Source organism: Penaeus chinensis, chromosome 24 (genome assembly GCF_019202785.1).
Source record: "Penaeus chinensis breed Huanghai No. 1 chromosome 24, ASM1920278v2, whole genome shotgun sequence".
Classification (NCBI taxonomy): Eukaryota; Metazoa; Arthropoda; class Malacostraca; order Decapoda; family Penaeidae; genus Penaeus; species Penaeus chinensis.
This window is the reverse complement of record NC_061842.1, coordinates 32,306,723-32,321,722: the sequence shown is the minus strand read 5'-3', so window position 1 is coordinate 32,321,722 and position 15,000 is coordinate 32,306,723. Positions and strand designations below refer to the sequence as shown.

The window sequence follows — 15,000 nt, the reverse complement described above, 5'->3', positions numbered from 1 at the left end:
TAAATTAAGGATTATATTTTCAATTCATTCCTATTAAGACGTCTGTCGTAAATTAAGATTATACGTAGATAGAACTCATGGACTATTATACAATAATTATTAATAAAGATATTGCAGAGAAAGAATACGAACATAATACATAAATGGACATGTCCTTTAAAAATTGAACATGTCCTCTAAAAAATGAACTTGTCCTTTAAAAAATAGACATGTTTAAAAATGGACATATTCTGTAAAAAAAAAATGGACATGTCCTTTTAAAAACTGGACATTTACTATTATGAAAATCGGACATGGTACAATTATTACTGTCTGATTGCACTTTGACGTTATTGTTTTATTATTTTACTTAAGTGAACCTCCATAGATATTAACATCACATATGCGCACAAACTGTCTTGTGAACTGTAAATTTATACATAAAGATTATTTTTTAACAATGAGCACGTCCTCGTGTAAGAATGGTATATGAAATAATTGCCGATAGACTAAATTTACTGTGAGGATGTTGTTGTTTCATTACTAATACAAAACAAAACATGGACACGACGTCGTGTGAGAATTTTATAAGAATATACATTTTATGAATTGTTGGATACGTTACTTTACAGAACATAAAGATGAATATACCAACTTGCACACTGTACATGTATTTGTAAAGAGTAATATATAATATATATGTTGATAGATTGCAATGTGACGCTGTTATTGTTGTTTCACCACTAAAACAAAATATGAAAATCGGATATGGTATAATTATGACTGATTGCATTGTGACGTTATTGTTTGATAATTTTACTTAAGTGAACCTCCATAGATTATCAACATCACATATGCACACATGCTCTCTTGTACATTGTAGGTTAGAGTAAGTTTTAAAAATGGACACGTCCTTGTGTGAAAAACGAACCTGAAAATATTATTGCCGATGGATTGCGCTTTGAGGATGCTGCTGTTATTGTTGTTACATTACTAAAACAAAAAATGGACATAAATATGATTTATAAAACATGGACATGTCCCTTAGAAAAATGGACATGACCCTTAAAACATGGACATGCCATTAAAAAAATGGACATGTTCATTAAAACTTGGACTTTTCCTTAAAAAAAATGACATATGCTTTAAAAAATCAGCATGTCCTAATATGAAAGTTGGACATGGTACGATTACTGTGACGTTGTTGTTTTACTATTTTATATAAGGGAACTTCCATAGATTATTATCATCACATATGCAAACATACTGTCTTGTACACTGTATTTTTTTTTTTTTTTTATTTATTTGACACGTTATCGTGTGAAAGTCGGACATTAAATAATTATTGCCAGTGGACTGCACATTGAGGATGTTGTTGTTATTGTTATTGTTTCATTACTGAAATAATAAATGGACATGACGTCGTGTGAGCATGCTATAGGAACAGTGATATAGGAACACATTTAATGAAATATTGGATACGTTACTTCACAAAACATGATATAGGAACACATTTTAAAATATGTTGGATATATTACTTCACAAAATAGGATGAATATACCAACTTGTATTCTGTACATGTATACATAAATAGTAACTTATAGAACATGGACATGTCCTTTAAAATATGGACATGACCATTAGAAAATGGACATGCACTTTAAAAATGGACATATCCATTAAAACTTGGACATATTCCTTCAAAAATGTACATGTCTTAATATGAAAATCGGACATGGCATAATTATTGCTGACTGATTGCACTGTGACATTGATTTATTATTTTACTTAAGTGAACTTCCATAGATTATCAACGTCACATATGCACACATATTGTACATTTATATATAAAGAGTATTTTTTAAAAATGGACACGTTCTCGTGTGAAAATCGGACATGAAATAATTATTGTTGATGGACTGCACTGTTGGGATGTTGTCGTTATTGTTATTGTTTTATTACTAACACAATAAATGGACACGACGTCGTTTGAGAATGATAGGAACACATTTCAAGAAATAAGGTACTGCACACGTCTACCACATCATCAAGAGTAATTTATAAAAGATGGGCAATAAAAAAATGACATGACTTAAGAAATGGACTTGTCCTCTAAAAGTTGGACATGTTCCTTAAAAATGGACAAGTCCTAATATGAAAATTGGACATGGTATGATTATTGCTGACTGATTGCACTGTGACATTGTTGTTTTATATTTTTAATGAAGAGAACTTTCATAGATTATTGATACGGTCTTGTACACTACATCTATATAGAGTATTTTTTTTTAAAGTGGACACGTCCTCATATGAAGATCGAACATGAAATAATTATTACCGATGGATTACACGGTGAGGATGTTGTTGTTGTTGTTTCATTACTTAAACAAAAAAATGACATTTAATATTTATTGTCGATGGATTGCACCGTGACGCTGTTATTGCTATTGTTATTCATCACTAAAACAAAAAACGGACAAGCCACATGAGCCGCCAGAGAGAATGTTAATGAACTAATGAGGACTTGGTTATTTTTTGTGACTACAGAGCGTATTTTAAACCACGTCTTATTACATAAATGTCACTGAAGTCGACAAGGAAAATAATAAAACTTATTTATTTTCAAAGTCGAATATTGTTAATATGTACAATCCGAAATGCAGTTTTCCCTTAAACTGTGTATTATCAGTTTTCCTCAGCATCCTTTCCCTAATTTCTATTTTTCCATTATTCTTTCTCTTCGGCGGCGACGCTTCCAAAGTTTTTTTTTCCCTCTCTTTCTTTTTTTCGCGTTTGTTTGAGTCCTTTGGATTGTTTAAACAGTCGAACTATCGGGTTGGTCTTCCAGTACTTTCTTGGCATATTTTCTTCTTTTCGTGCCTTGCCGGGGAGTCTCTTCTGGGGTATAAGTACCCATGGTTTTGGGAAGGGAAACACTCGTGTATGGAATATTGATGAGCGCACATCTTGTACTTAATTCAGCAGCAACAAACACAAAGTTTTGTGCCACAAGAGCTACCCTTGGAGCCCGGGGCCTCCCGTCTCGCTTGACATTGTTGCTTCTGAGTTCAAAAGTAATTTGAAATAAAGTAAAACCTGTAATTATAGATCCTTTTGCACTTTCTAGTGCTTTGCCTGTACCTTCAGTGCTCTTGTTCTTGCAGGTAACACGAGGCTACAGTAGGCGTAGTCAGCACCCCACCTCAGACCCGCAACTCTCTACTACACTAGGGTAGCCCTTGTGGGCTTTGACCCCTGGGTAGTGAGGCCCAGTAGTCTGGGCGTCCTTTGGGCGCACTTTTTCTTTTATTCTGAATTCCTTTCCCCTTCATGTGACTTTCCTGAGCCTACCGGAGTTCCTTGCGAACTCTCGAATTCGCTTGGGGGGTGGGTATTGAATTACCGGCGGTAAGGAGGTGTTCTCCACATAACTCGATCCCTCTGTGGTACTGGAGAACACAACCAGGCTTCCACTTGGGGGGGGGGGGGTAGAGTGCTGAAAACTGCATTACTCTCTTAACTATTGGTGTTAGGTTGATACCGAAAGATAAGAGTTTTTGATCCCTTCAGGACTACGGCTTCGAGAATCAATCGCTTTTGAACGTGAACCCCTTTATCATCAAAGAGGTCCTTGATGGTCAAGTAGACGGCGATTTTGATTTTGTCAAAAAATTGCGAGGTGGAAGCTTCCTTGTTAAATTACAATATAATTCCCAGATTAAGGATTTACTTAAGCTGACGAAAATTCATGATTTCCGAGTTAAAGTAACTATTCCAATTGGCCCAAATACCTGTAAGGGATTTGAGGACAATGAAAGAAAGTGAAATTCTCGAGAGCATGAAGGATCAAGACGTAGTGGACGTTCATTGTATGACCAAGACGGATGGGAATGTGCGAACGAAAACTGGATTGTGTTTTTTTACCTTTGCTTTGACAAAATTCCTGAGTATGTCAATGTTGGATATGAACGTGTCCAAGTAAGACCTTACATATAAAAGCCAATGCATTGTAATAGATGCCAAAAATTCAGACACACCCCATTAACATGTTTTGATAAAGATTCAAATAAATTTGTTTGCCGTAAATGTGCTGAAGCCCATGACACCATCACATGTACTAATCAGATTTCCAAATGTGCTAACTGTGGAGGTCCCCATCAGTCAGGATCTGCTGAGTGCAGCAGCCTGAAGGAGACTGAGACATTACCATATGTGAGAAAACATGAAGTTAGTTATACTGAAGCTAAGAGGAAATTGGAAAGTTTGACACACAAACCCGATACTTCCTATGCTGCAGCAGTAACTAACATCACTAACATCAGTCGACAGCTTGCAGCTAAGGATAAAGAAATTGCTGAACTCAAACAAACCGTTAAATAATTAAACATTAAATTGGTCGATCAAATGGCTGCATCAACCCAGCATAAACATCCTAAGGAGGTGATACCGAATCACAGTCTGGATCACACCTCCCCGTCCGGGCTACTCCTGTGAGGACTTCACCTGGCTCGCGATCGGTTTCTCGAGAGAGAAGCAGGTCGCAATCTGTCAGTCGTCTCTCTCGCCAGGAGGTGCAGGACATGGAGGCTTCTGTCTCCAAACCATCCCGAGAGAGGTCCCCGGGAAGCAAGGGAGAGGAGTCGCCTCCCTCCCATAAAAAGAAAATTAAAACTGGCGGACAAGGCACTTCTAAACCCCATAAAACGTAATCTTCGCGTCGACCATTATACAATGGAACTGTCGAAGTCTTAGATCTAAAGTAAATGACCTTAAATTATTAGCATCGTCCTATGCTCCCGATATTATAGTTCTCCAAGAAACGCACTTAACACACCTCGTCTCTGGCGAGGTCGTTTCGCTGAGGAACTACCATTTATGTTGGATGGATCGTGAGGGTAGGGGTGGAGGAGGAGACGCCATGTACATCCACCAAAGCCTCCCTTTTACTGAAGTGACTATTGATTTTAATTTGAAGTTTATCGTATGCAAAGTAAAAATTAATGACAAGTATCTGACTATATGTTCAGTTTATTGTCTACTTGATAATGTGATGATCTATGATGAGCTCTTTGCTCTTCAGGAACGTCTGCCACAAAATAAAGTAATTTTAGGTGATTTTAATGCTCATCATACGTTATGGGGTTCCCTGCGGGTGGATGGTATAGGTGAGCAAATAGTTAAGTTGATTAATGATTCTGATCTGGTCCTTCTGAACGATGGTAGTCCGACGCGAGTGGACGATAATACCGGTAATTGAAGCTTTATTGACATATCACTGGTCTCTTCATCAATAGCAGCCAAGTGCCTGTGGCACACCATTGACAACTCGTTGGAAAGCGATCATCTTCCTATTTTTATTGAATATTCATGAGAACGCCTTCAGCACCAAAATTTAATGTAAAAAGAGCAGACTGGGTCGCCTTCACAAGGAGCGTCAAGCTCGAACTTGTTGGAGAAACCAAAGATGATAAAGTAGACAATATTCAGAATTCGATTTTAGAAGCAGCATTGCTATCTATTCCTAAAACTTCGACAGATAGCATTAAGCATAGAGTTCCATGGTGGACACCAGATTGCCGCAGGGCGCTGTGCCAACGCAATAAGGCCTACAGGCTTTTCAAAAATAATATCAATAACGAGAACATCCCCAGGCCCCGATGAGATTCGATATGAGATTATAAAGCATCTTAATCATGATGCCATTATTAAGTTGCAAGAAGTGTACAATGAAATTTGGAAAAGCCACACTTTTCCAAACTCATGGCACTTCGCCCACATCATTCCCATATTGAAAGGAGGGGGTAATCCCAGATCTGCCATCTCCTACCGCCCATTTGCGTTGACAAGTTGTTAACAGTAGGCTATTGCATTTTTTAAATTCCAGTAATTTGCTAGTTGAGCAGTGCGGCTTCCAAAAGGGACGCCAAACTCTCGATCAACTAGTAAAACTGGAAAGTCCTATTTAAGAGGCAATTGCCAAAAAATATGTTTTATTTCAGTATTTTTAGATACAGAAAAAAAAACGACATGACATGGCGGTATGGCCTACTCAGAAAACTTTATACTTTTGGATTACATGGAAAGTTGCCTTGTTTTATTCAGAATTTCATTTCTGACAGAACTTTTACTGTCAAATTGACAATGTCACTTTTTCGGTCCGGGCAAACGGGGTCCCACAAACAAGTGTCTTGTCACCAACATTATTTTTATGTATGATCAATGACATCTTACCAGCTCCCCATCGGAATCTTAAATACTCACTGTACGCTGATGATTGTGCATTATGGCATTCCAGCAATAATGCAGAATTCTCGGCAAATCGCATCCAACTGGCACTGGATATGATTCAGAACTGGGGCCTCCAGTGGGGTTTTAAGTTTTCCACAAGAAAGAGTACTGGGGTCATTTTTTTTCAGGAGGCCGAACTTCAGGCTAACTCTAGACAATCATTCAATACCTATTCAAAATTCTGCTAAATTTCATGGTCTACATTTTGATAGTAGACTCAATTGGAAAGACCACATTGGTCACTTAAAGAATAAATGTCAAAGAGCACTAAATTTATCAAAGTGCATTTCTGGTATTAAATGGGGAGCTGATAGAAAGTCTTTACTAATGATATATAAAGCCCTGAATAGGTCTAAAGTAGATTATGGGTCAATCGTGTATGGCTCGGCATCGAAAACAAGTTTGAAAGGTTTGGATGCTGTGCTGAATGCTTGTTTGCGTGTGTGTTGGAGCCCTAAAATGCACTCGGATTGAGCGTCTTGAGGTGGAATCAGGAGTACCTCCCCTCTGACTCAGACGCGGCCAGTTAGCATTGACCTATGCCGCAAAGGTGGCTCGAGACCCGAGCCACCCTAATGGCAATGGAGGCACTAGGACCTTTGCCACGCGACTCCACGACCTCGTCGAGAAAGTTGGTATAGATCTCTCTACCATCGATACCCTGGTTCATTCAAATATAGCAACATGGGGAACCCCTAACTTTTCTATCATGGAAGCCTTCCCTCCATCAGCCAAAGACATGGCGCCGGAGGTGGAGGCACGCCAGAGGTTCAGAGAGATCCTTATTAAACATCTCCCTTTTTTCATATATATACTGACGGTTCCAAGACAGATGAGTGTGTGGGTGAGGGTGTATGGTCGACTGAACGTCAACTGAGTTTCAAACTGCCGAATCATACATCGATCGGCAAATCGCATCCAACTGACACTGGATACGATTCATAACTGGGGCCTCCAGTGGGGTTTTAAGTTTTTCACAAGCCCTGATATATAAAGCCCTGACTAGGTCTAAAGTAGATTATGGGTTAATCGTGTATGGCTCGGCATCGAAAACAAGTTTGAAAGGTTTGGATGCTGTGCAGAATGTTTGTTTGCGTGTGTGTTGGAGCCCTAAAATGCACTCGGATCGAGCGTCTTGAGGTGGAGTTAGGAGTACCTCCCCTCAGATCCTTATTAAACATCTCCCTTTTTTCATATATATACCAACAGTTCCAAGACAGATGAGTGTGTGGGTGCAGGTGTATGGTCGACTGAATGTGAACTAAAGTTCAGACTTCATACATAGATTTTTCTTGCTGAACTTTTTGCCATAAATAAAGCTAGTGATTTTGCACTATCAATGACCCACGACAGAAAAGTTATTTTTTTCAGATTCATTAAGTTCACTTAAAGCTATTAAATCATTAGAAACCACAAAAAAATAACTGTTGGTAATATCATTCGTAAGTTACATGGTGCTAACAAATCAATCAAACTAATATGGGTACCAGGCCACTCTGGTATCCATGACAATGAACAGGCTGACAAATTAGCCGGGTCAACTGCCGATCTGGATATTAAAAAATAGTTCGTACAGATCTCAAGTGTTTTGTGTCTCTTATAAAAGCAAAAATACATCTCCTGTGGCAAAGTGAGTGGACCAACCTAGACATAAACAACAAGATCAAAACAGGAGTAGAAACATGGGACACAGCCCACAGAAGAAATACAAGAGAAGAGGTGGTGTTGGCGCGCCTGAGAATAAACTCCACCAAAATCACACACCTCACACCATATAAAGAAAGAAGATATCCACCACAGTGCCCCCATTGCACAAATCAACTAACAATAGCCCACCTCTTAATATCCTGCCACAATTACAACAATAATAGAAGAAACATCACAAATTACTTTCCAATTAAAAACATACAATTTACATCAAATCTGTTATCAGATGATGAAAAACTTGTCTTGTGCTACCTGAGATTTCCTGGAGTCCCGGGGTCTCCACGTCTAGGTCGACGTTGTTTGTTTCTGCGTTATTTAACGTAAAGTTTTCATTTATCTGTGTTTACAGAAACTTTTTTGCCGCACCTTCAGTGCCTTTACTTGCTAGAGGTAACACGAGGCAACAGTTGTAGTAGGCGGACCATAAGCACTCTTCTACCTCAGGGTAGCCTTTATGGGCTCCAACCCCTGGGTAGTGAGGCCCAGTAGTCTGGGGTGTCATTTGGGCGCAACATTTTCACTCTCTATGATTCTTCTTATCTTAGTATGGCTTTCATGAACCTAACGGAGTATCCTTGAAAGCTCCTGTATTCGCTTGGGAAGTAGGCACTGAATTACCGTACTTGCATTAGGCAGGATCGGCGGTAAGGAGGTGCTTTACATACAACTCCGATCCCTTAGCTGGTGCTGGAGAATGCAACCAAGCTTCCAGTAAGGGGGGAGGGGCGAGGAAGATTAACGAAGTTAGTTTGAAACAATAGTTAAGGGACTGTTAGTCCCTTCAAGACAACAGGGGGCTTGGCACAAGGTTCAGACCTGGTGCGACACCCAGTATGCCCGACTCCCTGGATACCTCTCCTGGACGACTCATGACCCGCCTACGACCAAACCGACCACAAAAAGAGCCCCAACTGATGACGGACAAGTGCGACCAGTGATTAATATCCCTCCAGAGAATGCATGGCTTCTGAACGTTCGCTGTGTTTCTAGAGAATATGAACGACCAAAGCGTAGTGGAAGTGGAATGTACGACCAAACTGGACGGGAATGTAGAACAAAAACTGGACTGCGTTTCTTTACTTTTGCCCTCAGTAAAATTCCAGATAAGGTCAATATTGGATATGAACTTGTCCAAGTGCGACCTTAAGTTCAAAAATCAATGCGCTGAAACAGATGCCAAAAATTACGATGCATTGTTAAAGACACTGATAAATTCGCTTGTGGTAAATGCGCTGGATCCCATGGTACGACTACATGTAATGAAGCTACTCTAAAGTATGCAAATTGTGGAGGTTCCCATCGGTCAGACTCTGCCAAATGCAGTGGTCTGAAGAAGGAAACCGAGACATTGGCATACATGAGGGAACATAAAGCTAGTTACAGTGAAGCCAAGAGGAAAGTTGAGGGCTTGACAAGCAAACCCAATACTTCCTATGCTGAAGCAGTAAATAACAACTCCAATGCAGGTAGTAACAGTCAAGAGATGGCATCAAAAGATAGGGTACTGCTGAATTGAAGGAAACGGTAAAGGATTTGATGAATCAGATTAAAGGATTAAATAAACCAATAAAAGAAACTGCTGAATCAACCCAGAAAAGCAGCATCATAAGGAGGATGATACCGAATCACAGCCCAGACCTCACCTCCTCGTCCAGGCGACCCCTGCTAGGACTTCATCTGGTTTCTGGTCTATTCCTCTAGATCTACTGGGCGTCTCCCTATCAGTGGGAAGCAGGCGATGGAGAGAGAGACCTCGGGAAGCAAGGGAAAAGGAGGACGTGCCTCTCCCCCCAAAAAAGAAAATAACTGGCCGAGGAGGAACTTCCAAACTCCATTAAACGTAATCTTCGCATTAACTATTATACAATGGAACTGTGGAAGTCTTAGAACTAATGTAATTGGCCTTAGATTATTAGCCTCATCTTATGCTCCCGATATTATAGTCCTCCAAGAAACGCATTTAATTCACCTCGTCGCTGACGAGGTCGTTTCACTGAGAAATTATCATCTGTGTCAGAAGGATCAAGAGGGTAGGGGGGTGGAGGCGGTGTCGCCATGTACATCCACCAAAATCTCCCTTTCACTGAAGTGGCTATTGATTTTACTTTGGAATTAGTTGCATGTAATGTAAATCAATAGCACGTATCTGATTATATGTTCGGTTTATTGTTCACCTGATAATGTGATAATCTATGATGAGCTTTTTGCTCTCCAGGATAGTCTGCCACAGAATAAATTAATTTTAGGTGATTTCAATGCTTCTTCTTCTTTATGGTTTGCGAAGTTCTAGCTTCGCCCGGGCCTTCTAAATATGGCCCGGCCTGTGTCAGCTTTTTACGGCTGTCTCATTGAGTTGTCTGACACTCGGTGTTTACCGTGGCGGTGGGATTCCCAGCAGGCGCTCCTGCCGCCATGGTGTAAGCATTTCGCATAGCCTCTTTACAAGCACGGCGGCTGTTGTGGGCGGTCCCTGTCTCAGGAATTGTGTATGGTCACAATTTTCTAATTTCAATGCTAATCATACATTGTTGGTTCCCCGCAGTTGGATGGTATAGATGAGCAAGTAGTTATGCTAATCAATGATTCTGATTTGGTCCTTTTGAGCGATAGTAAAGCTGTCGCGGTTAGCTCAGTTGCATTTATCTCAGCCTCTGCTCGTACTAAGATGTTGACACTCTCCGGGCTCATACGCCATTTTTCTTTTCGTGGTAGCACTGTGGTCCAGATTGGTCAAGGCAATTGGCCGAAAGGAAAACCTAATAATTGAGGCAACCAACAGAAAAAACAAACGTCGATGTGTGCTTGTGCATGTGTGCGTGTGCGTGCAAGCGTGTGCGTGCAAGTGTGTGCGTGCGAGCGTGTGCGTGCGAGCGTGTGCGTGCGAGCGTGTGCGTGTGCGTGCGTGCATGTGCGTGCGTGCGTGTGTGGATGTGCATGCGTGTATGTGTAAGTGTACGTGTATGTGTGAACGAGGGTAACTATGTGAGGGCTTGTTCGTGTGTGCGAGAGCTCGCACGAACGTAGTTACGTGTAAAAATACTCATATTCTATCTTAAAACTAAGAACACAAGGTAAAATCAAAATGAAATAAAATGAGGAGTTCTGGTGTTTTACTGGGAGAGTGACAGCGTACATATACACAAACCTATATAATTAGCTTTACCTTTTGATATCAGATCACAAGTCACTGTTGAAATCCACTGTCGAAGGGAGTCCGTTACAAAAAATCCGAAAAGAACACAAAACACAGAAGGCTACAGCGTGTTGCCTTGGCGAACCCCAGCCTGCCCTCTCTCTGTCTCGGGAGTGTCTGCCCGGGCTTCCCCCAGGTGCGCATCCTCACCTTCGCGGTAATTAGCCACTATAGTTCGCTAGTTTTCTGCGCGACTAGTGCAGTTGTCCCTTGTTTAAATGTCACAGTCTCATAAGATCATTTCTTAATGGTTTTCGCGTTCTTTGCTGTGATCTCTTTTTCGAGTCGTCGTTCTTATTTCTCTGGATATGAATTGCTCGTGCGTGCCGGTCCATCTGCAAATCTGATCACGACAGACCGATGCGGGTGGACGATAGTACCGGTAATTTAAACTTACTTGACCTATCTCTGGCCTCTTCAACAATAGCAGCCAAGTGCCAGTAGCACACCATTGACGACTCATTGGGAAGCGATAAGTTTCCTATTTGTATTAACTATTCTTGTGACACAACAACAACGCCTTTAGCATCTAAATTTAACGTAAAGAGAGCAGACTGGGTTACCTTCTCAAGGAGAATCAAGCTCGAACATGTTGGGGAAACCATAAATGATAAAGTAAATAATGTTCAGAATTGTATATTAGATGTAGCAATGATATCCAATCCTAAGATTGCGACAGATAGCGTTAGTATAGAGTTCCATGGTAGACACCAGATTGCCGCAGGGCGCTGTGTGAATGCAATAGGGCAATATGTCATCAATAACGAGAACTTTTGCAACTACAAACAAGCAAGAGTGAAGGCTCGTAGAACAATAAGACAAGCTAAAAGAAACTCTTGGCGGATCTTTGTCTCTACGATAAACAGTAATACACCAATATCAGAGGTCAATGAAATAAAAAAAGACATTGCTAATGCACTCGCCAGGCAGTTCTCTTATACAAGCAGCTAAAACAATTGCCATCCCGCATTCCTGACCACCAAGGAAGCGGCTGAGCTGCAACCTATACACTTTGCCACAAGAGAAGCCACAATAAAGATCTAACAATGCATGAGCTTGTCCGAGCCCTAGAAGCCTGTAGGACATGCCCAGGCCCTGATGAGGTTCAATATGAGATGATAAAGTATTTTAATCATGATGCCATGATTAGGTTGCTAGAAGTGTATAATGACATTTGGAAAAGCCACACTTTCCCAAATTCATGGCACTTCGGCCACATCATTACCATATTGAAAGGAGGGGAAAATCCCGGATCCGCTATTTCTTACCACCCAATTGCGTTAACAAGTTGCTTATGCAAGGTCTTGGAACGAATTATTAACAGTAGGCTATTGCATTTTTTAAATACCAGAAATTTACTAGTTGATGAGCAGTGCAGCTTCTGTAAGAGATGCCAATTACCTGAGGTTTAGAGAGATACTTATCAAACATCTTTCCTTTTTTCATATATATATATATATATATAAAATATATATATACACACACACACACACATATATATATATGTATGTATATATATATATATATATATCGACAGCTCCAAGGCAAATGAGTGTGTGGGTGCGGGTGTATGGCCGACTGAATGTCAACTGAGTTTCAAACTGCCGAATCATACATCAATCGGCAAATCGCATCCAACTGACACTGGATACGAATCATAACTGGGGCCTCCTTTGGGGTTTTAAGTTTTCCACAAGAAAGAGTCTTTACTAATGATATATAAAGGCCTAATTAGGTCCAAACTAGATTTTGTGTCTTTTTTTTTCTTTTTTTTCTTTTATTTTGTAACTAGCTCAGTTTTGAAAGATTTGGATGCTGTGCAGAATGCTTGTGTGCGAATTTGTCTTCGAGCCCTGAAATGCACTTGCATCAAGCGTCTTGAGGTGGAGTCAGGAATAACTCCCCTCTGACTCAGACACGGCCAGCAGGCGCTGCTTTATGCCAAAGTTGGCTTGAGACCCGACCCACGACCTCATCGAGAAAGTCCATATATATACCAACGGCTCCAAAACAAGTAAATGTGTGGGTGCGGGTGTATGGTCGACTGAATGTGAAATGAAGTTCAGTCTGGCAAATCCTACAGCGATCTTTCTTGCTAAACTTTTTGCTATTGAGAAAGCTTTAGATTTTGCACTATCGACGACCCATGATAGAAGTTATGTTTTTTTCAGATTCAAGTTCACTTAAAGCCACTAAGTCATTAGAAACCACCACTATTGGGTAATATTATTCGTAAGCTACATGATGCCAACAAATACGTCAAGCTAATATGGGTACTCTTGTATCCATGGCAATGAACAGGCTGACAAATTAGCCGGGTCAACAGGTGTACATATTCCGTACAGATCTCAGGTGTTTTGTGTCTCTTATAAAAGCAAAAATACATCTGTGGCAAAGTGAGTGTACCAACCTAGAAATAAACAGTTAACATAAACCAGTAATATAAAAGTGGGACGGAGACCACAGGAAGGACCGAAGAGAGGAGGTGGTGTTGCCGCGCCTGATAGTCAACGCCACAGGACTAACCCACCTCACACCATATGCCAAAAAAAACATTCCACCACAGTGCCCCCATTGAACAAAACATCTTACAATAGCTCATCTTCTAATAACCTGCCATGCCTTCAGTACAACAATAATAACCAGACCTTAAAAAAATGATTGTTGAATTAAAGATATACCATTCACAACGTCAAGCCTTTTATCAGACAATGAAAAAAATAATATATAAATTAATCGCTTTTCTAAGGGAAACAAAATTTTATGACCTTATTTAGATTGATATAATGAATAGGATCCATGACTTAATGATCTTGGCTGGCTGTTTTAATATGGCCATATGTCGCTGGTCGATATCCAAGAAATCCAACAAACAAGGGCAAGAAGTTCGGTCCTGACTTCCGTCCTGTACAGTTGTCCTGCTATTAGCATTATTTGACCTGTGTTTTCTGGATTTACCTCGCTCTGCGGGTAAATCCGAGTTCATGTCTTTTCGCAAAGTTACGTAACTTTCTGGGATAGGGTGTAGGAGACACCTGGTCTCTTTAGGACATTTGTGTGATATGCTGCATTACCATCTTAAAGCCGTACTCAGTGTCAGAGAGCACAAAAGCACCACTTCACAGAGAAAGGACCACTTCACATAGAAGAGACACTGTTTGAGGATCCATACCTCCAATGTTGCCATTTAATGTTCAAAATTACGTTATCAGTTTTATTATCTCTCAGCTTGATGATCCACCTCCTGAGAGGAAGAACGTTTACAATCTCATCCTGAGTACTTTCAGGGTCGTTTTACTTTTTCTGGATGGGTTGTCTTGGTTGATTCCTGCCTGACTTTGTGGGTGTTCAGGTAGTCTTCGGGATCTGTGCCCCTTTGGTGTTGTTTCCCTTTTTAAACTGCTTTTTTTTTTTTCATCTACACAATAGTTTATCAGCACTATTTTTTTTATTTGTTTTTCTAAGTTAATCTCCATTTTGTGTTAGAGATTAAATTGTTTAAATTAGGGATCCATGTTTTGTGCTAACACTTGGGATGCCAACTTGGGGGGTGAATATATGTTTGTGTGTTATTTTTAAGTACATCTGGTGTTGGTTTTCATGTGCATTACCCCCATTGTGATTAAATTGCTCATGTACACATCTGTAACAATATCCCGTGACTGAATTCCTGTAGAACTCCCTATTTCTCTACAGCTTACCTAACCTACCTAAAAAACAAAACAAAAATCTCACCTAACCCAACCTAACCCAACCTTAACCTGGAATAGTGGCTTTCATCTCCTCGAAAACATCTTGTTTTCCTTCATCCTATTATTTTTGTCTGCATTTCT

General features: G+C 40.2%; 1 protein-coding gene across 1 annotated transcript in view; it reads right to left on the bottom strand.

The window, feature by feature from the left end:
- Nucleotides 1–15,000, bottom strand: part of LOC125038264 (protein C19orf12 homolog) — a 38,901-nt gene that overhangs the window by 426 nt on the left and 23,475 nt on the right. The gene's annotated exons all lie outside the window — the stretch shown is intronic.